At 40.5% G+C, this 21,082-nt stretch overlaps 1 long non-coding RNA gene across 11 annotated transcripts in view; it reads right to left on the reverse strand.

Moving 5' to 3' along the window:
* Positions 1 to 21,082, reverse strand: part of LOC110597590 (uncharacterized) — a 149,266-nt gene that overhangs the window by 17,368 nt on the left and 110,816 nt on the right. For 2 of the 11 annotated variants that reach the window (XR_013423432.1, XR_013423416.1), the window contains exon 5: positions 11,273 to 11,402. The exons of 8 other annotated variants lie outside the window; for them this stretch is intronic. This is a non-coding gene — a long non-coding RNA (uncharacterized LOC110597590). Of the gene's footprint in view, positions 1 to 8,159; positions 8,750 to 11,272; positions 11,403 to 21,082 lie in introns of those variants that run through there. One more of the 11 variants, XR_013423430.1, reaches the window with a different exon arrangement.

The following is a 21,082-nucleotide window of genomic DNA, read 5'->3' on the forward strand; positions in this document are numbered from 1 at the left end:
TAAAAATAAAACAAAAATGAAGGCACTGTCTCCAAATACAGTTACATTCTGAAGTCCTGAGTGCTAGGACTTTTGCATATGAATTTGGAGGTACACGATCCAGCCCCTACCACCTTCCAAGTGTTTTTTGTTTTGTTTTGTTTTGTTTTTAATGCAAGAACAGGTGGTGCATCTGTGGTGGACACATGCTGGCTGTCTCCAAAGCCATAGCTAAAAGGAAGAATAAAAGGAGGTGAGCATTACTTTCCTTGGGATATTTGAGGCACTGAAAATTGAAAAGGCCCGATTTCATTTTGATTGAACAAGAGAACTTCGGATATACACAAAATGGCAAGAATAGTACAATAAGCTCCTATATGTTCACCCATTGGGTTCAATAGTTGTCATGATTTTGAGCCTCCTGCTTGATCCACTCTTTCCTTTCTTCTTTTTCGGGGGGGGGGCTTCTTTTGTCGTTGTTGTTGTTGTTGTTGAGATGTGTGTGTGTTCTAATCCTGGGTATTGTATCATTTTTATCTGGTGTCTCTTAAATATAAGTGTTTAGTTATACATCTCTTAAAATTTAAACTTTCTTATGTAACCATAATACCATGCTCATGCCTAATAGAAGAAATAATAAATTGCTGTTTTCACTTTAATACCAATTTCAAATGTCCATCATCTCAAAATACTATAGTTTGATTATATGAAACAGTGTCCAAATAAGATTATTACATTCAGTTGATATTAGACCATTTATTTTGTGAAAACATTCTTTCTTTCCAAAGAATGCATCATTTATGATGTCCTGTGAGGTATGTGATTTTTACTTGGAAATGGTCCTAAATGCCAGAAATAAACTCTTCCCCTATTAGGTAGGCTTGGATGGAACTGCTCATTTCACAATACCTTGGTGGTGCCCGCAGAGTTACCTGGTTAGTGGTCAGCCTTACTAAACAGACATTTGATTTTTGTTTAAATAATATCTTGGTTTCTAGAATCGCATTAGATTCTATAAGTTCTCCTCCTATTTGAGATAACATTTTCCTGCATAATGCAGGAGAAACAGCCATCTTTAGACATTCTATTTACTCTAAAGTTATTCACGTACCATGTGGATTTTAGCTACCCTCCCTGTACCCTCCTTTAAGTTAACAAGATAAACTTGGTTCAAGACCAATTCTACTACCCATTCAAGTTCAGAGTTCTTGCTGGGATTCCTGCTGCTGTCCGGGGATAATATCCTCCTGGGCTCCTCATGCTTCTGGTGACACGGACTGCCTCTATCCCATAAACATATTTTAGGCACAAAACTCAGCTTTTTCCACTTTCAAAAACTTCCATTCATATCCACCTGGCATTTGGTGAACTTTGTCACTTTATTTAAGGGACCACAGCCATGGAGAGGCCTCTCCTCATATAGATCACAACCTTTTACCTCTGGTTGGTCTCTCCCTGGCCTCCGCCTCTTGCCCACCCACTTCTCCTCACTCTTTTTTCTCTCCTCTCCCTCTCATGACTATGACAGACTCCTCTCTATCTCAAACAGAGAAGTTTCATTACATTTTTTTTCTAGTTTAAATATACTCTCAGGTCTCACCCTCCACCTCATGTGACCTGCTAAAATATTTCTTTGAATGTACTCAGGCTCACTTTCAGAGGTATCTGGGGAGTGCACACTACCCTGCTTCATTAGAAATAGATAACAGTCAGCCCATAACTTTCTGATCCAGTTCCTATGTTCATCCTGCACTTCCAAAACAGTGTGCTGGGGCCATCTCTTGGAACCCCATCCTCTAGCAGAGCAGAGCACCAGGAATGTACCCACAATTACTCAGAAGGCCGCATCAGGGCTGTACATAGAGATGCTACCCACTCTAAAAGGCATTTTTATTTTATTGAAAGACAACACTCCTGGGTGCAAAAGCTTAGTAGTTAGTTTGTCCACATGTTACTCTCATCATCCACAAAGCAAACCTGTAGCTGGAGTCAGACTATTTAAACCTGCCCCTTTTCTGACACCCAAGTTTTCTTAACACACAGTCAATATTCTTGTAGCCAAGGAATTCTTAAGGAAGGAAAACAACAACAACAACAACAACAAATTCTCTGAATATTTGTTTCTCACCCAATTCCACAGATCACAAAGGATAAATGGATACACTCTCTTTGAACTTGGCTTCAGGAGTGTGTCCATCAATCCAAGTAATCCTGGCTGCCAGAGGCTGCAGAATCCATCAACCTGGCCTCAATTCCAGCCCAGCATCTGAATCTGCTTACAATTCTTTTTTTTTCCCCCTACTTAAGCAGGGATAGTCAGGGTTCACTATGTTTCCTTTCCTTCATGTCCCTTCTGACACTTGCCTTAGCCTCCAGTCCTCTTAAACTTGCACGTCCCTCCCTAGGACTCTAACACCAGATGGTATCCCATTATTTGACAAAAGCTCTCCAAACGAGCGAGAATATTGACTCGGAGTGTGAGTGCACTTGAGCTATGCAGTATCTCCAACTCATCTTAGCTGCCTAAAGTGCAGAAATATACCTCACGGAGCAGATATGTGCACATAATGATTCCTGCAAGATGCCAACATCCTCATCAGAAGCCACAGAGTCACGAGCCCTTGACACAGTCCTTGAAATAAAAAAATCATAACATCTTAATTTTTTCCCTGAGCCAAGAATTGGCCATTTTTGCTAGTTTTTCAGGACTTTCTGTCAAGAAAATACATCTTTTCTGTGACCAAGCATTCCCCTGGGTCTATTTGGAAAAGGATATTCTAATGGGTACAATATTTGAATACTACCACATTTCCATTATACCTGCCTCATTATCTTACATGAATCTATCTGTCCTTTGTTTGGAAATGTGCTTATTATGAAGTCTGGTAAATCTCAGGTGAAAATTGTAGATTTATGAGCTGTTCTCCAGTTCCTGTCTGCTCTTTCCTAAGGCCACAACCCCACAAGATCAGTCACTGGAACGTGTTTTGGTGTCAACTTCGAAATTCCGCTTTTTAAGAACATTTCATAATGAAACCTTGGAAATAGCATGTGGAGGTTTTTCCTGCTGACATACCCCAGAAGGTCACATGCTCTAATTCAGCTTTAAGGGACACTAATCATATTCAGCGTGTGAGTAGAGAGGCTTACAGTTGGAGATGACACCATCATTTGCATAGGATGTAAAAATGAAGGACCATTAATTTTATAGCATTAATTGAAGAGCAGAAGTGTTAGACCTCTATAATTATCTTCCGTGAATACATTTCAAAGACATCTCCACAAATGAGGCTTGTGCGTGTGAATGCGCGTGGGTATAGACACAAAGAGCAAAGCGAGGGCTCCACTTTGTCCCCCCTCAAGATGCATAGATTAGTATATCAAGTGAAAAGCTTGACTTAAATCTGAATTGCTTTCTCTGTGAGGAAACAAGAGGTGTGAATTCTAGGCTCCTAAGAGGATATTTTTTCCCAGAAAGGGGGTCACCCCGCCTGCAAACCACATTTCAGAACTACTGAGATAGAGAACAGGGGAGGTGGCAGCTCCAGGAGATGGGCCATGTTCCCAAATGTCCTCCAGCACCCCCACCAGGACCTGGTGCCCTGCTTCTAGACTATCCTTCCTACACTCTGCATTTACCATTCCCATGTAGTTCCCACAGGCCAAACCCAGCTTAATAGCCGTGAGTCCAAATAAGTGATCACTCTGCAGTGTTAGTCACCGTAGTGGTTTATACTCCAGGGTCAGCACAGAAAGTAGCATTTCTAAGGTTTTAAACAGAAGGTCAGAGGAATCATTTGAATAACATTAGTTTTGTAGCCCTCCCCCCCAAAAAAACATCAAAGTAGAATAAAAAGCATGAATTTTTTGGAGGATGGAGATGGAGGAATGAGCAAGAAGCAACCCCAAAGAGAAACATCACAACACCACCAGGATCAGAAGCACTCTTTATGGTTCTCCCTTGTTTCTGTCTGAGAGGTGAGGGGCAGATGGATGGGGGCTTTGAGAACATAAGGTCTGGGCAAGAGTTGGTGCAGCCCAAGGTTTAACAGCTACTTGGGATTTTTGGTAATTATATTGACATGAAGGACTCATGACATTAAAAAAATAAAATGCACTACATCTGAACCTTAGAGTCCCAGAACGTCCTGGGGGTATAATTTAGGGTTCCTAGGGGGCAGGCTGGGAGCCAGCAGTGTAAATCAAGTGAGGCATTAGCTAATGAGGTAACATGATGCATACCCTCAGTTTAAATGTCCCTGTCTCTGGGGGCCCTGTGGGAGTGATAACCATGATGGGAATTCCAGGTACCATTACACACAGGAGGAGGAGGAACTTGGGAGCAAAGAGGCTTTTAAGATCTCATTCACTAGGGAATGTGGTCTAACTCCGTGAGAAGTTTCTCTAGGTATAAGAGTGACTCAGGATGGTGATGGCTTCCTCCAAATCCTTATGTACCTCCCAGCTCAATTTGCTCTTCATTTCATGCTTCATTTATTTGGTTTGATTCTCTACTCTTTTTCATTTTATGACTTTTTTGAGGTGGATTTTGTGTACAGTAAACCTTGTATAGTTAAAGTTACAGTTTGATGTGTTTGCACACCACACACACACACACACACACAATTGTGTAAGATCAAGATACAAATATTTGTTACCTCCAAAAGTTTTTTTTGTGTTCCTTTGTAATTCCTCCCCCCTTCTACCCTTGCCTCCAACAATCATGATCCATGATGTGACAAGATAAGTATGTTACAAAATGAACATTGGGCTTTGTATATAACTTTGTTCTGAGATGTTCAAGGAACTATATAGATAGGAGACCCTACCTTATTGGTAATACATTTTTTTAAAAAAAGGAGTGCGATTTTATTTTTTTGAAAGACGCACCAATTCTTATACTTTGCTCTTACTCTGAAATTGGAATTCCATGGGTTTAAAGGAGCATTTTTTTTTTCAAAACAGTCCAGGCATCTGCATGTGAAACCTCCTGACTTCATTTTATTAGTTCAATAAAATGGCGCGGGGACTTTTTGTGTGGAATTGTAAACCTAGTTGATGCCACTGTGATACACTAGTGAGTGAGTGAGAATGACTTACTTTTTGCTTGTTTTTCTAACAGTCCCAGAGTGGAGGGAATTAGATTAGATGACCTCTAAGGATCTCCGTTTCCCATGACTCATGTTAGCAGCTGAATGACTCACCCAAAGGTCACCAGGTAGTCACACCCGAAGCTCAAGTCTGCTTGATGTTTCAGGTGAGACTCCTCCAGTAGTAAGCACCAGAAACTTGACAAAAAGTAATGGAACTCAAACACAAAAACAGACAAGATTCAAGTGGTTGAAATTCCTGCAGTGGCCTGGATTGGATGCAGGGGCTTAAACACATCAGTACTCAGACTCTCTCCTGCCTTGCAGTTCTACCTTTCTTTGTGTTGAGTATGTTCTTGGGCAACTCTTTCTGCATGGTGACCCTACAGCAACTGTGGGCATCCATCCTGCCACTTCAGGTCCAGGAGCTTCTCCACCGAGCATCCCAACCAAAGCCTGAGTTTTAATGCACTGACTTGGGTTGGGTGTCTATCCCAAAGCATGGGGATGGCATATTCTGGATGGTTTGTGCTGTATTGTGCATTCATCCATGAATGAAGGTTAAGAGAGACTCATGGGCTGATGTGAGCAGAAAATCCCATCCCCAGTGAAATCAAAATACTATTACCAAAAGAAAGAGGAATAGATCCTCAGTCCATAACAAAATGTTCCCACAAGAGTTGTCATTTTCTTATCACATGGTATAAAATACCCATGGGGTCCTTAAGATACATTTGCTCTATCTACTTTTTTTCTCAAGTATGGCCTTGTGCCCAACATTTTTAAAAAATTATAAGCAAGATTATTCTATACTTCCAAGACTGAAAAAACATGATCTCTCACTCAAGAATTCAAAGGTCCAAATAAAAGTACATTAACATCCCAGTGGGAATTTGGGTATCAGTGTACAGGGCGCTTGACTTCCTCAGGATTTATTTGCCTCACATGTGCAATAGGAGTAAATAATTCTTTGCCTTCCAGATGTGGGGTTGGGGGTTCATGCAGATCATCTCTTGATATCCCAGATTCATCTGATTCTGTTCATTATTTCCCACTTACACTTGCAGCTTGAAATAATAGATCATTCAAAATCAAAGTTTCATTATAATTGAAAAGGGAGGTAGCTTCACGTGGAATGGATGTTGTTCAAGCTTTGAACATCTTTCATATTTGAAGGCATTTCCTCACTTAGAGAATCTGCCATTCTCTAAATTGAAGCCGAAAATTCAGTTTCCAGTATCTACAAACAAGAGCATAGTTATCTGGTAAGGGCCTAGAATCGAGAACATTTTTATGAGATTTAGAAGAGAATGATGTGAAGAAAAAGATATTTAATAGGCTCTCTTCTGAGGACAGTGATGAAGAGATGGCCATTTTTCATAAGTATGACAAAAGTTGTAGTAGAGGTGTCCTAACCCCAGTATCAGCCACATGAGCTACAATGCTATGCTAGCACTAGCAACAGGAGGGTCTCCTCCTGCAGTAGGTTTATAGTATTGGACATTATCTATGGTTCCATATTCTTTAAATCAATTTTTCTGGCTCTCTGTGACCTGCTTTCATATGGTTAATACATTATACACTTGCACATATTATCTAAAAGTGGGCTCTGAAGTTTGCAACTAAGAACACCTTGACCAATAAGAATTTGATCTCGGGAAGAGATTCAGGTCACAAATCCATAAAGAAATGGGCACCAAATATTGGTTTTCTCTTCTTTGGTGTAAAAATGCAGTGAAAAGGGGCTGGGGATGTGGCTCAAGCGGTAGCGCGCCCTCCTGGCATGCGTGCGGCCTGGGTTTGATCCTCAGCACCAATACCAACAAAGATGTTGTATCTGCCAAAAAAAAAAAAATTAAAATTCTCTCTCTCTCTCTCTTTCTTTCTCTCTCTCTCTCTCTCTCTCTCTCTCTCTCTCCTCTCTCTCTCTCAATATCTCAAAAAATGCAGTGAAAAATCCAGCTAGCATTCAAAACCAAACATTAGTACAGTATTTTAAATATTTTCCTGTGGTTACCTAGTATTGGGATCCTATGAATGTGAGACCTGGGGGATATAGTATTCAGAGGAATTCAAATGATATGAGTGACACTGATTTTTCAAGGTTTCTTCTAACTGCATTGGATAGCTTAAATTCTCAGGCTATGAGAATAAGAGAAAAAGTTAGTCTGGCGTTAATCTATCACTTTCACATACAGAGCTAAAACCTGAGTTGATCCTGATGAGTTGCCAAATTACAGGGTCAACTGAAATCATAGCCTTATCCTGTCTGTCAGAGTTAGGGCATGGCTAATAGAGAAGAAAGAGAAACATAAAAAGCTTTCAGAGGTTCAGAGAAGCCTAAATTCCCATTGGCCCTATCACCTAGTCCATCATTAAGAAGCAACGAGACTTACAGGATGGTGAAAACATCTACTGAAGTCCCAGCAGTGGTGTCAGCTGGGCAGCAATGCCTTGTAAGTCTGGAGTGGTCTGTGTAGGGTGCAGTGCATTCTCTGAACCATGATACGTTTATGGTACTAGTTTTCCTTCTGTAACCGAAGTGCATGGGATTCAGAACCAAAGGGTAGAAGTAGGAGAGATACTTCTCAACGTTGCATTTAGTGATGCCACTGCAATAGTCTTGCTTTTTTGATCTCTGCACTTCTGGGCACTGCCAACTTAAAGTCTTAGTTCCCAGGAGAAGAATGTGGCACTATGAACAGTTCCCTTGAACTGGTAATAAGACTCCTTCTTGCTAAGAAGAGAATATTTTGGATTCTTCCATCACTGTTAAATCAGGCAATAAAGGGGTTTTCAGTGTTCACTGAGGCAATTGTTTCTGATTATCCAAGAAAAATAGAGATGGTTCTCCTAATTTATTCAAGGAGAATTTCATGAATTGCCACATCTGGTCATGGAACTCAATGGGAGCCTATAGCAACCACACACCAGAAAGACCACAAAGAGGTACATGAATGAAGCTTGTAAGTCACTGCCTCAGCTCATGCTGGTTAGGAAGACAAAAAGAGCATGGCATAGTCGTGGAGGAAAATGTCATAAAAGCCATCCACGTCCATAAGGCCACTTGTGGAAATGTCAGCACAGACACTCATTTAAAAAATATTTATTTTTTAGATGGACACAATATCCTTATTTTATTTATTTTTATGTGGTGCTGAGGATCAAAGCCAGTGCTTTGCACATGCTAGGCAAGTGCTCTACTGCTGAGCCACAGTCCCAGTCCCATCATTTTTATTCCTATACACACACTGACAATTCTTCCTTTTTCTTCTTTTCTTGCTTCCCTCCCATTTTATAGAGTACATGAGCAGGTACAGGGTAGTGCCTGGGTCATAGAACTTGAAGATGGGACTGTGACTGCAGAAGGAGAGCCTTCCGCTGGTAGAAATCAAAGAGGGTCCTCCTTGTCCTCTCTGTTGTGCAAGGAATAATTACATGATGTTAGATGGAAGCCTTTTGTTCTTGTTCTTGTAGTTGGAGTTTAGGATTTTCATGTAGAAGAAGAATGATGGGCCAGCCAAAAAGCAGGTGCACTGGATATCCTTGGTGTAGATCACCACTTACCTTCTGAACATCTCTTCAGGATTTGAGAGATCTTCCACTTCCCCAAGGTAGAGGTTAGACAGTTGCTTACCCACAGGTCACTGCCATGGGACCAGATATGCTACAGATTTCATCTGGGAAGAAAATTCCACGAAAGAATGTGATGTTATGAGGAATGCATTCAGGTCAGGGAGGCCGAGACTCACTCACTCAGCTCTCGGAGGCAGCAGAGCAAGAGGTTCTGGCCATGGTATCCCAGTCAATGTTGGCAGGGAGAGTTGTTGCATCTACCCGACGGTGCAGTCTGGCAGTGCAGCCTGGGCACTTTTTCTATCTGCAAACCCTCCTGGCTTGATTCCATGGATTTCTAGAAATTTCTTGAGACACCACAAATTCCTTACCAAACTGCTTCAACTAACTAGAGTGGGTTTGTTATTTGTAACTAAGGACCCTCACTGATCTCCAACGAAGTTTCTCCTGTCACAGCCAGTACTAAAGAGCACAAAGAAGGGAATCTTCTTTTTCTGCAGATGTTGCCATATCCCCATTGTCCCCGGCTCAAAACTCTGAATACACATCAGGTAAAAGGAAGTGGTTCAACTTAAACAATTCTTTACACAAAGGGACATTAGCACAGCTGTGGTTTGCTGAGAAAACTTAAAGAGTGGCCCATAAAGGGAAAGCCCATCTGTTTGGGGACACTAAATCTGCTTGTAGTCCACAGGATATCACACACCAAAAGCAGGGACTCTAACTGCGAAGCCTAATTCTATAGACAAATTGTATTTGCCCCTTATGGCAGCCTAGTGGGATACAGCGCTTTGTGCAGGGGACTGCTCATTGGATTACTTCATGGCCATTATATGTTAACAGGTTTGCAATGTGGTTTTACTAAATCTAAGTTGCATATTGGCATTGAAGAAAATTCTGAAAACTGCTTATCCCACATGAACACAGAGTGTATTTTCATTTCAAAATCCAAGGAAAGTCCTTTAAAGGGACCTCAAGCTCTGTCGCCAAGAAGTATTTTTAATAAGCCAGAATTCTAAGTATGCTTAATTAAGTTGTCACCTAGAAGATATTCATAATGACTGTGAATTTTTTTTTCCGTAATTTGTGTTTTTAAAAATCACGGGAATGAATAGATGGCAGCAAAGTTGTCCAGTCCCTCAAAACTCATGTCATCCTGGGTTACTGAACTAAAAATTATGAGAATTATCAAAAGGATAGTTTGCTCCCTGACTACTCACGTACACACTATCTTTCCTTTATAGCCCATTTTAGTACAAATGCCCAACATCCTCCTGCTTTGCGGGTACCATATGGTGTTGATGTAGGTTTATTTAGGCTCTGTGTTATCTGGGGAACTGAAAATTGACTGGGGAGTTAGGCAAACTCTTATCTCCTGCTGGCTTCTTTGCTTGCTTATGCTGCACTTTAAATAAATCACTCAACCTCTGAGCCTCCGTTTTCCCAGTTAGAGAATGGGATCCGTGATGTCTACTTTGCAGGCTCTTGGGGAGTGGGGAAAAGCCAAGTTTCTGTTGCTTCCTGGAAGGTGGGGAGCTCCTAGAAGGAGGGGAGCTACTCGAAGCAAGTGCAGTAGTGATGAGTGAGAAGACAGACACTGGCTCTCCCTCCATTCATCATTCAGAGCCCAAAACCAAGTGCTTGCCTTTTTTACGTTTCCTCCAGAGAATCTCCTTGTCATTTCTCTGGTATTAATTGATGATGGGCTCCCAAATTCTGAGTTCTCAAGGGGAGGAAGTGCATCCTGCTATGACACTACCTGTTTTCTTTTTCATTTGTTTTGTTTGTTTCCTCAGGGGAGGTGAGAAGGAGAGACCTCAACTTTGTTTTTTTTGTTGTTGTTTGTTGTTGTTGTTGTTGTTTATTTTTTTTTAATTTTTATTGTTGGTTGTTCAAAACATTACATAGTTCTTGACATATCATATTTCACACTTTGATTCAAGTGGGTTATGAACTCCCATTTTTACCCCGTATACAGATTGCAGAATCACATCAGTTACACATCCACTGTTTTACATATTGCCATACTAGTGTCTGTTGCATTCTGCTGCCTTTCCTATCCTCTACTATCCCCCTTCCCCTCCCCTCTTCTCTCTCTACCCCATCTACTGTAATTCATTTCTACCCCTTGTATTATTTTTCCCTTTCCCCTCACTTCCTCTTATATGTAATTTTGTATAACCCTGAGGGTCTCCTTCCATTTCCATGCAATTTCCCTTCTCTCTCCCTTTCCCTCCCACCTCTCGTCCCTGTTTAATGTTAATCTTCTTCTCATGCTCTTCCTCCCTACTCTGTTCTTAGTTACTCTCCTTATATCAAAGAAGACATTTGGCATTTGTTTTTTAGGGATTGGCTAGCTTCACTTAGCATAATCTGCTCTAATGCCATCTATTTCCCTGCAAATTCCATGATTTTGTCATTTTTTAATGCAGAGTAATACTCCATTGTGTATAAATGCCACACTTTTTTTATCCATTCATCTATTGAAGGACATCTAGGTTGGTTCCACAGTCTTGCTATTGTGAATTGTGCTGCTATGAACATCGATGTAGCAGTGAGACCTCAACTTTGGAGCGAATTGTATAAATTGCTAGGCACGCGCATGGAATGGTCAGGTTGAGCTCTACCTGCTTGCCTTCTCCACAGAGCTTTCCTTGTAGGAGATGTTTGGTCCAGAGATGAAGAACACATCTTCTCTCATCCTGATGAATTTGCCTGGGAGGCATGATGTCATCTATATTAGTGCAAGCAGAATTTCTGTAACAAAGAAGCCCAACCATATAGTGACCTTCTGAGAATATTCTTGTGTAAACAGTCCTGACATGAACAGGCTAGAAGAACAGCCGGCTCTTCTTCAGTGATTGGAGACCCATATCCCTCCCATTCTGGTGTTCTTTCATGCCAAGTACAATTCTGCTCAACTCATATGGTGAAATGTCACTTTGGTCAATGTGGGAGGTGGAGCACTTGAGTACATTGGTCTACTTGGGTGGAGTGCCTAAATTAAGAGCACCTAGCAGGCTTGCAGGAGTCCAATGCTCCTATGTGCAGCATTCAGCCACTTTTTGTCAGCTGTCCAGCTCTTACTGGCTGTCACAGTGAGATGAGGTTGCAAAAGCATTCAGCCATGCTGAGTCTACACCAGCAGGAGTATTCGGTTACTTCCCCTTGAGCAGTCTATTTTAATGAGAACTAAACAGTTCCCAGTTATTTCAGTCATGTTCAGCTCTCCTTGTACAGCTGCCCTTCTGGCCCACTTTGCCCGCCACTGATTGTCCTTGTCTCTCAACCCAGCTCCCTGGAAGGTGGAGATGAGGACATGATCCCCACCAGGAGGGGGCTCTGGCTCTGGTGGGTGATTCCATGAGTGAAGGTTGACCACAGCAGTGGTGATAGTGCTCTCAGTAGAAGATGTGGGGAGAGCCATGAGCAAATAGAGAAGGACACTTTCATAGGAAGGAGTGGCAAGTTTTCCCAAGGAGAAGAGGCATCTTATCAGCACAAGACTGTTGGACAGAGGGAACCATTTCAGACTAGAGAGAGTAACATTCACAAAGCAGTAAAAAGAAAAAAAAAGTGCATCAGATCCTTAAAACAAAATAAAACTCCAAGTGACTGAAGTGAAGACGACAAGGGGACAGGTGATGAGAAACTGAGGCTGGAGAACTAGGGATGGTTCACTTCCTGATAAGTCCTGATTTGTCTGGACTTGATCCTGACAACAGTGAGAAACTATTGAGGAATCTTTTGAAGGTATGTCATGGACCTATTTTTGTTGTAGAAAAGCTCAGTCACAGAACCACCATTTAACCCAGCTATCCCATTCCCCAGTCTATACCCAAAGGACTTAAAAGCAGCCTACTACAGGGACACAGCCACATCAATGTTTATAGGAGCACAATTCACCATGGCTAAACTGTGGAGCCAACCTACATGCCCTTCAATAGATGAATGGATAAAGAAAATGTCGTCTATATACACAATGGAATGTTATTCAGTATTAAAAGAGAATACAATCATGGCATTTGCAGGTAAATGGATAAAGCTGGAGAATATAATGCTAATTGAAATTAGCCAAAAAACCAAATGCTGAATGATTTCTCTGATTTAAGGATGCTGATTCATAATATGCTGGGGAGGGAGAGGATTAAATTAACCCTAGATAAGGCAAAGGGGAAAGGGGGAGGGAAAGGAAGGGAGGGGAAATAGGGGTAGAAAAAATGGTGGAATGTGATGATTATCATTACCCTAAGTACATGTAAGAAGACACAAAGGATGTGACTCTACTTTGTGTACAACCAGAGAAATGAAAAATCGTGCTCAGTATGTATAATATGATTTGTAGTTCATTCTGTTATCATCTATAACAAATCACAATTTAAAAAAAAATATCAGTCACAACCAAAATGAAGGGAAGTTCTTATATGTGTGGTCCCAGATCCACCAGCATCAAATTCATGTGGCATGTCAATTAAAATTGCAAATCCTTGGCCGCCATCTTATATTTGCTGAATCACAATCCCCAGGAATAAACCCCAGTGAGCCTACTCACATATAAGGCGTTCTCAAAGTGACGCTGATGCCTACTAGATACTTAGATGTCAGTGGTGGTAACACCTTAGTACTGAGGACCATATCATAGGACAACCACCTTTAGGGACACAAAAGGAGTTTCACGTGCTGACAGATACTGGAGGGGAGGGTGGGAAAGCTCTAATCCTTGGCGTGGGAATTAGAGATCTCTGACTCTTGAAGCAAACTTTGATCCTGAGAAACAATTGCTGCGATTCCTTCCCCACAGACACAAACACAGAAAAGTCAGGTAAAAGAAGATAAGGAATAACTCTCCCTCCTCTGGGTAGGCCACAGACACTCAGGGAGCCTGTTCACAGGATCAGATGGGACTGATGCTGTGGAAACAGATCACGCTCCAGGCCAGGAGAATTTGAGCTGAGAACATGGATGGGTGAGACATGGCACGTTGTGGCATTTTTTTTTATTTGTTTGTTTGTTAACTAAGTCAACTCAATATGCATCCTGTGGCTTAGAAAGTTGACACTGACAAGGACAGAAACATTTTGATTGGTGCATCTGCAGTCTGCCTGCACCGACGAAAGGTCAAAGTGCTCCTCTTGGCTGGCCAGGCTTGGAATCAGTAAGCAGTCTCTGTAGGACTGGAAGGCATCACGTGTTAAGACTGCTAAAGCCCCGGAAGAGACCAGTCTAAGAGCAGAATTCTCTCCTGCAGCAGAAATCAACGTCACCTGCATTTTTGCTGGGGTGATTGCTTTTATGTATTTTCCCTGTGGGTGGGTGGGTGGTTTTCGCACACATGCTGTAATTTTCCTTGGCTGAGTACCCAAAGCCGGTAGGGGGCAGACCCAGGAATAGAACCTAACCTTCTCACCACAGCCGACTACCCCCAAACTGCCCAGCTGCCACATACCACGAGTGACCTTTTCCTAAGACGTAGGAGGCCAGAAACAACTGGGAGGCTTTCCAGAAGAGAGTTCTTCCCTGTATATGATATTCACTACACTCAGAACCTGGTTTAGACTCAAATAATTCTTTGGAGTCCTGTCTCAGGATGGTTAGTTATTTAAAAATAAATAACTAACCCTCCAAATTGCAATGACTTGACACAATGAAAGTTGCTCCCTCCTGTAAAGTTCAATGCAGATGTTCTTGGTTTTCTATTGCTGGGGTGGGAAAGGGCTCACCTCCTAGGTTATAAAGGCTCAACATGATAGGGCCTTACTGCCTTCAACGCTTAACTTTCAAGGTCACTGGGGACATCCCCCAGCCAGTTAGAAGGGAAGCATGGAGGATGGCGGTTTTGAAGTACAGGCCAGGAAGTACTGCACCCTACTGCAATGAAACCACTTCCACGGTCACACCTCACTAAAAGAGAGGTTAGAAAATAAAGGAGAAACAAGTTATGGTAAGCAAGTAAGAAATTCCTGAAATCTGTGGATCAACATGGGGGAGCTTCCAGGAATAGTTGTGGCAGAAGCCAGGGAACTCAGACCAGAGACTCATTTATTTGTTAGTTGCCATTTCTAATTTATTCAGATGCTACCTATTTCATAAGCATCTTTTAAGCTCTTGTTGTATATCAGGTACTGTGTGAAATCCTTTGAGGGAATTTGAGGCATACGAAACTTGGTCCCCCACCTCACAGAGTTCGCAGAAAAATCAGAGAAAACTTTAAAAACAGTAACAAAGAACGAAGTAATTTCTGTAAGAGAAGAATTATATACAAGCACACAGGGGAGGTTCACCTTCAAGGATAATTAAAGAACTTTCCAGAAGAAAAAGACAATTTCAGATAGAGAACAGCATTGGAACTCGTAAAGTTATAAAAAAAATAGGGAGTATTCAGAAAATGGAATTCGGTGTACACAATGAGTAAAGCAAAGAGCTTGGAGAGAGACAGGGGAGGCAATGGTGGAGAGATGGTTAGAACTAGACTTTAAAAGGGTATGTGAACATGCAGAATATTTTTTTGGCATTTACTCCTAAGCCAGTGATTTTCCCTTTCTCTGATTATTTCCTCCTTCACTGGTACCTGGTTCAAATGTGTCCTGTCTCTGAATATTCTGGAATAAAGCTATAGATAGGACTGGATTCAAGATGCAGGTTCTCACCACTCAGGCTAAGTGTCAAGTTAAAGCCTCAGGTTCTGCACCTGAGGAGCATGATGGCAAAAGCAAACCTGGCCCTGAATTCTCTCCGGCTCAGGTTCAACAGTTCATCAAAGATCTGGGGTGTCATTGCTTTAAGGGGGCCCTCATATCCTGATTCCTAAACAATATTTATCTTGTTTCTAGCCAAGTGTCAGATTTATGCTGTACTTCTGATCTTGGGTTACTGGAAAGATGATTGCCCCCAAAGAAACCAAGTTACCCCATCAGGTGATGGGTGAATGGTCACTTAGGCAAGAAAAAAGTCCACTACCCAGAATTCCACTAGGCAGACTTTCCAGTCGAACTGGCCTACTGCCAGCACTCCAAAATATGCCTTGGATTTTCTAACAGCATCACTTTTATTAAACCACATCCCTTTTTGGAGTTTTCCTAGCTGGTTCAAATCCTATCTTCTTTTAAAATAAAGGGGGGAAAATTCAAATCCATTTCCTTCACAAAGCCTGATGGGTTGGTTCACTCCTTCCTGAAAACAATTATCACACTTTTTATCGACACAGCTCTTAAGGAAACAAATGTTCTGTACCTTCAAATGCTTGCTGTTAATGAGTACAGTTTCTGTGAAGCTTGACTCCAAATTCCTTGAGGGAAGCGATGATATACTTCTTTATCTTCTCTTGATACTTAATTCATATTTCACTCAATATACACGTTCATATCTCACCTTGTTCTAAAATGAATTTAAGGTAGCTTGCAAAAATGCATAGGTACCATGAAGTAGAACAAAACTGAAAAAAATAAGTAACTTTCTTTGGAGAGTCCAGTTACTCCACAAGAATTTTGACGGCTGTGAGACTGCCATGTTGTGAGGAAGCTAAACTTATCCAGTGGAGAGTGAACTGACCATTAGCCCTTTGCTTTCAACTATTCTTGTTCCTTCACCAGACATTATGACTACAAAAGCTGTTTCTGACATTCCAGACTAAGCTAAAGCCAATAGAGCAAAACGGAGGAATCTGGCTAATAGCCAGAAGTTAGGACTCAGAAATATGACACGGCCAAGCTTTCCCTGATGCATCCAGCGTATCTGAGCCATGCTGTGGAGGCCTCAAACATGATGGGGTAGACACCTTCAAGTGTGCTCTGATCATTCTTGAGGTGACTCATAAAATCTCATTCCAGGCACTGCACTTAGAAAGGCTTGCAAAGATGATAAATCTTGCTTCTAATCTTCACAGAATATAGAATCCATTTTTTTTCTGCTAATATTGCCCAGACTGGATTAAATGTAGGCCAAAACCTGGAAATGGTGTGCAGACAGAGCTCCTGGACCAGCCATCTAGTGCTGGCTTGAGCAGGAAAAGGCTCTCCTAATACTCAGATTGGAAGATATTCCTTGTCTCTCATTTCTGAACCTCCTAGAAGTTTCATGGTAGAAATAGTACAGGGGTTTACAGGAGCCAAAAATCTGAGGAAGTGTTACCTTCCTTTCTGATCAGTGGGTTTGCAGCACCAACATGTGTGGCACCTACTCTTGCTTTCCTTTCTTTATCTGGTCCTGGGCACAGCTGTAAGAAGTTTGTAAGCAAGTTGGGTAAATAAGGCCCCATCCTTTCTGACTAGAGAATTAAAAGAGGAGTCCAGGTCAATAGAAAGTATCAAGGAGATCACAAAGGGAGAAAAGCCTGGAGGATGGCCCCACAATTGGTTCATGAACTCCTAAACTCACTCTTAATCTATTACATGTGAATTTGACCCTAGATCGCCTAGGGGAACTTGAGAAAACTGAATTATGGAGTAGAACACTCCTGAGGTCTCAGAATGGCCAATGGATGGCATACCTACAAGACAAATCTAAATGGCACTACAAGGACTTTGAAGCCAAAATCGGAATCAGAGCCCCCTAAAACTGGACTACCTGGCCTAAACCCAACCATAGAAATTGTTTACTAAAACAAAAATACCAGCATTCTCCACAGGATTTCAAAAAGACCTTAAATGCTTAAAGTGTTCAGGACACAATCTACAAAATTACTCGGCCTATAGAAAGATAAGAAAATCCCATTCAATTCACATGATGTCCATCAATAGATGTCAATGATAAGATTAGAAAGATTTTATGCAGCTATCACAAAAATACACCAACAGGAAAGGATGAAACTCTCCAAGTGAATAGGAACATAAATAGCCTCAGAAAAGAAACAAGAAATATAAACCTGGTGCAGTAGCCCAGGCTAGAATCCCAACAACTGGAGGCTGAGGCAGGAGAATCAAAAGTTCAAGGGTCAGCCTCTGTGACTTAGCAAGACCCCATCTCAAAAAGGGCTGGAGATATAGCACCCCTAGGTTTGATTCCCCCATCATACTCGTGCATGCACACACACACACACACAAAGAATAGAATATATATATATTCAAGAGAGAGAGAGAGAGAGAGAGAGAGAGAGAGAGAGAGAGAGAGAGAGAATTTAGAGTTGACAAAAACCCTGAAATTCTAATACTCACTAGATGGGCTCAAGAGCAGAATGGAAATGGAAGAAGAAACAGTGAATGAGCTAGAGGTTAGACCAATAGAAATTATCTAATCTGCACATCAATGAGGGAGGGAAAATACTGGAAAAAAAGAATAGGCCTCAAAAACTGTGTTAAAATATCTAAACATGTAATATTCCTGTCATCAGAGCTTTCAACGGAGAGGAGAGAGAATACAGTGGAAAAAAAATAACTTCACACACACACACACCAAAAAAAAAAAAAAAAAACACTTCACAAACATTGAGTGGAAAAGACAAGTCTACAGATTCAAGGAGTTCAGCAAACACAAATAAGATACATTTCTTTAAAAAGTGCATGCTCAGACACATCAAAATAAAACTAGTGAAAACAAAAGCAAAAGAAAATATCTCCACAGTAGCTAGAGAAATGACGGCACATTTCTTGTCAAAAACTACAGAGACCAGAAGGAAGGGGCATGAGTTTTAAAATAATGAAAGAAAAACTCTCAAGCAGGAATTTTTATGCAGAAAGAATACACTTCAGGAAGGAAGGGAAAGTAAAGAAATTTTCAGGTGAAAGAAATCTGGAGAATTTGTTGCTAAGAGACGACTCTTAAAAAAATGTTAAAAGGCATTTTGTTTTCAGATAGAAAAGGAATGGTGCCGTAAGAAAACTTTCCAGATAAGAAATGAATAGAGAACAACAGACAGGGTAAATATCTCAGTGAATATAATGGATTATTCTCCTTTGGAGTTTTTAAAATATATGTAGATATAATACGCCAACAACTACCATATAAATGGATGATGGCAGAGGGGCCTATATAATGGTAGGGTTTCTGTATTCCACTTGAAGCAGCAAAATACTGATTCTAAATAAACTGTGAAAGACCTAAATATGTATAATGCAATCACTAAAAAACAGACATACAGTATAAGAAAAGTACAAATGTCTCTCCTGATGTTTGACACAAAAAAACTACAGTAAAAGTAAACCAAATTATGCAGGATATGAAAAAATATGACTTGCAAAAATCATCATTTTCTATTTGTTGGCAATGTACAATTAGAAATAAAATTTTTTAAAAGCAATGCCTTTTATAATATCTCAAAATAATAAAATACTCAGGTATAAATTTAACAAAACATTTGCAGAATCTGTATGCTAAAAACTACAAAACCCTGATGCATAAAAATAAAGAAACCTAAATGTTTAGAAAGATATACTATATCCATGGGAAGAGTCACAATATTAAAGATGACAATTCTCCCCAAATGGACTGACCGATATTATGCAATTCCAGTCAAAATCCAAACAGGAATTTTTTTTATTGGTTGTTCAAAACATTACAAAGCTCATGATATATCATCTTTCATACATTTGACTCAAGTGGGTTATGAACTCCCATTTTTACCCCAAATACAGATTGCAGAGTCACATCGGTTACACATTCACATTTTTACATAATGGCATATTAGTGACTGTTGAATTCTGCTACCTTTCCTATCCCCTACTATCCCCCCTCCCTTTCCCTCCCATCTTCCCTCTCTACCTCATCTGCTGTTGTTCAATTCTCTCCCTTGTTCCCCCCCTTTCCCCTCACAACCTCTTATATGTAATTTTGTGTAACATTGAGGGTCTCCTACCATTTCCATATGCTTTCCCTTCTCTCTTCCTTTCTCTCCCCCCACTCATCTCTGTTTAATGTTAATCTTTTCCTCATGCTCTTCCTCTCTGTTCTGTTCTTAGTTGCTCTCTTTATATCAAAGAAGACATTTGGTATTTGTTTTTTAAGGATTGGCCAGCTTCGCTTAGCATAATCTGCTCTAATGCCATCCATTTCCCTGCAAATTCTATGATTTTGCCATTTTTTAGTGCTGTGTAATACTCCATTGTGTATAGATGCCACATTTTTTTTTATCCATTCATCTATTGAAGGGCATCTAGGTTGCTTCCACAGTCTAGCTATTGTGAATTGTGCCGCTATGATCATTGATGTGGCAGTATCCCTATAGTACGCTCTTTTAAGGTCTTCAGGGAATAGTCCGAGAAGGGCCATAGCTGGGTCAAATGGTGGATCCATTCCCAGCTTTCCAAGGAATCTCCATATTGCTTTCCAAATTGGCCTCACCAATTTGCAGTCCCACCAGCAGTGTACAAGTGTACCCTTTTCCCCACATCCTCTCCAGCACTTGTTGTTGTTTGACTTCATAATGGCTGCCAATCTTACTGGAGTGAGATGGTATCTTAGGGTGGTTTTGATTTGCATTTCTCTGACTGCTAGAGATGGTGAGCATTTTTTCATGTACTTGTTGATTGATTGTATGTCCTCCTCTGTGAAGTGTCTGTTCAGGTCCTTGGTCCATTTGTTGATTGGGTTATTTGTTATCTTATTGTTTAATTTTTTGAGTTCTTTGTATATTCTGGATATTAGGGCTTTATCTGAAGTGTGAGGAGTAAAAATTTGTTCCCAGGATGTAGGAATTTTGTATATATAGATAAACTGTTTCGAAAATTCATATGGAAAGGCAATGGAACTAAAGAAAAGCCAAAAGGATTTTGAAAAAGAATCAAGGTGGGGGAAATATACCACCTGATTTCAACAATTACGATAAAGTTTTGGTAATCATATAGTCTGAAATTGGTGAAGGAATAAATACATAATTCAGTGAAGCAAAATAGAGAGTTCAGATAGAGAGCCATATAAATATACCAATTGCTGACAAGTACACAGATATTAATTTAGAAGGATAACCATTTCAATGAATGGTTAAATTATTGGGTGACCCTATACAAAAAAGTAAAAATAAAAAAGGAACCTTGAGACAAACCTCACAACTTCAAGGTTTATTCAAAAGTTAACTCAAAATGGATCACAGATCTAAATCTAAAATATTTTAAAATAAATATGTCGAATGAAAATATAGGAGAAAATTTTCATGAACCACAGTTAAGCAAAGAGTTTTTGACATCCCATGAAAAGTACACCATTAAAATTAATAAATTTTATCTGATCAAAATTCAAAAAAACTTCAGCAAAAATGCTGTGAGAGTTATGAGAAACAAACTATGATGAGAATATTTTCAAATCACATATCTGACACAGGACTTGTGTTAAAGATACATAAGATGTTTTTCTCAGGTATTTTGTCACAGTGACAAAAATCTGACTAATACATTATGTCTATTAGAATGGTTTAAGAGTACAATTTCAAGGGCTGGTGAGGATGAGAAGCCACTAAGTCTCACACATTGCTGGTGGGAAAGTAAAATATCTCAGCCACTCTGAAAGACAAT

This window comes from Ictidomys tridecemlineatus, chromosome 1 (genome assembly GCF_052094955.1).
Source record: "Ictidomys tridecemlineatus isolate mIctTri1 chromosome 1, mIctTri1.hap1, whole genome shotgun sequence".
Lineage (NCBI taxonomy): Eukaryota > Metazoa > Chordata > Mammalia > Rodentia > Sciuridae > Ictidomys > Ictidomys tridecemlineatus.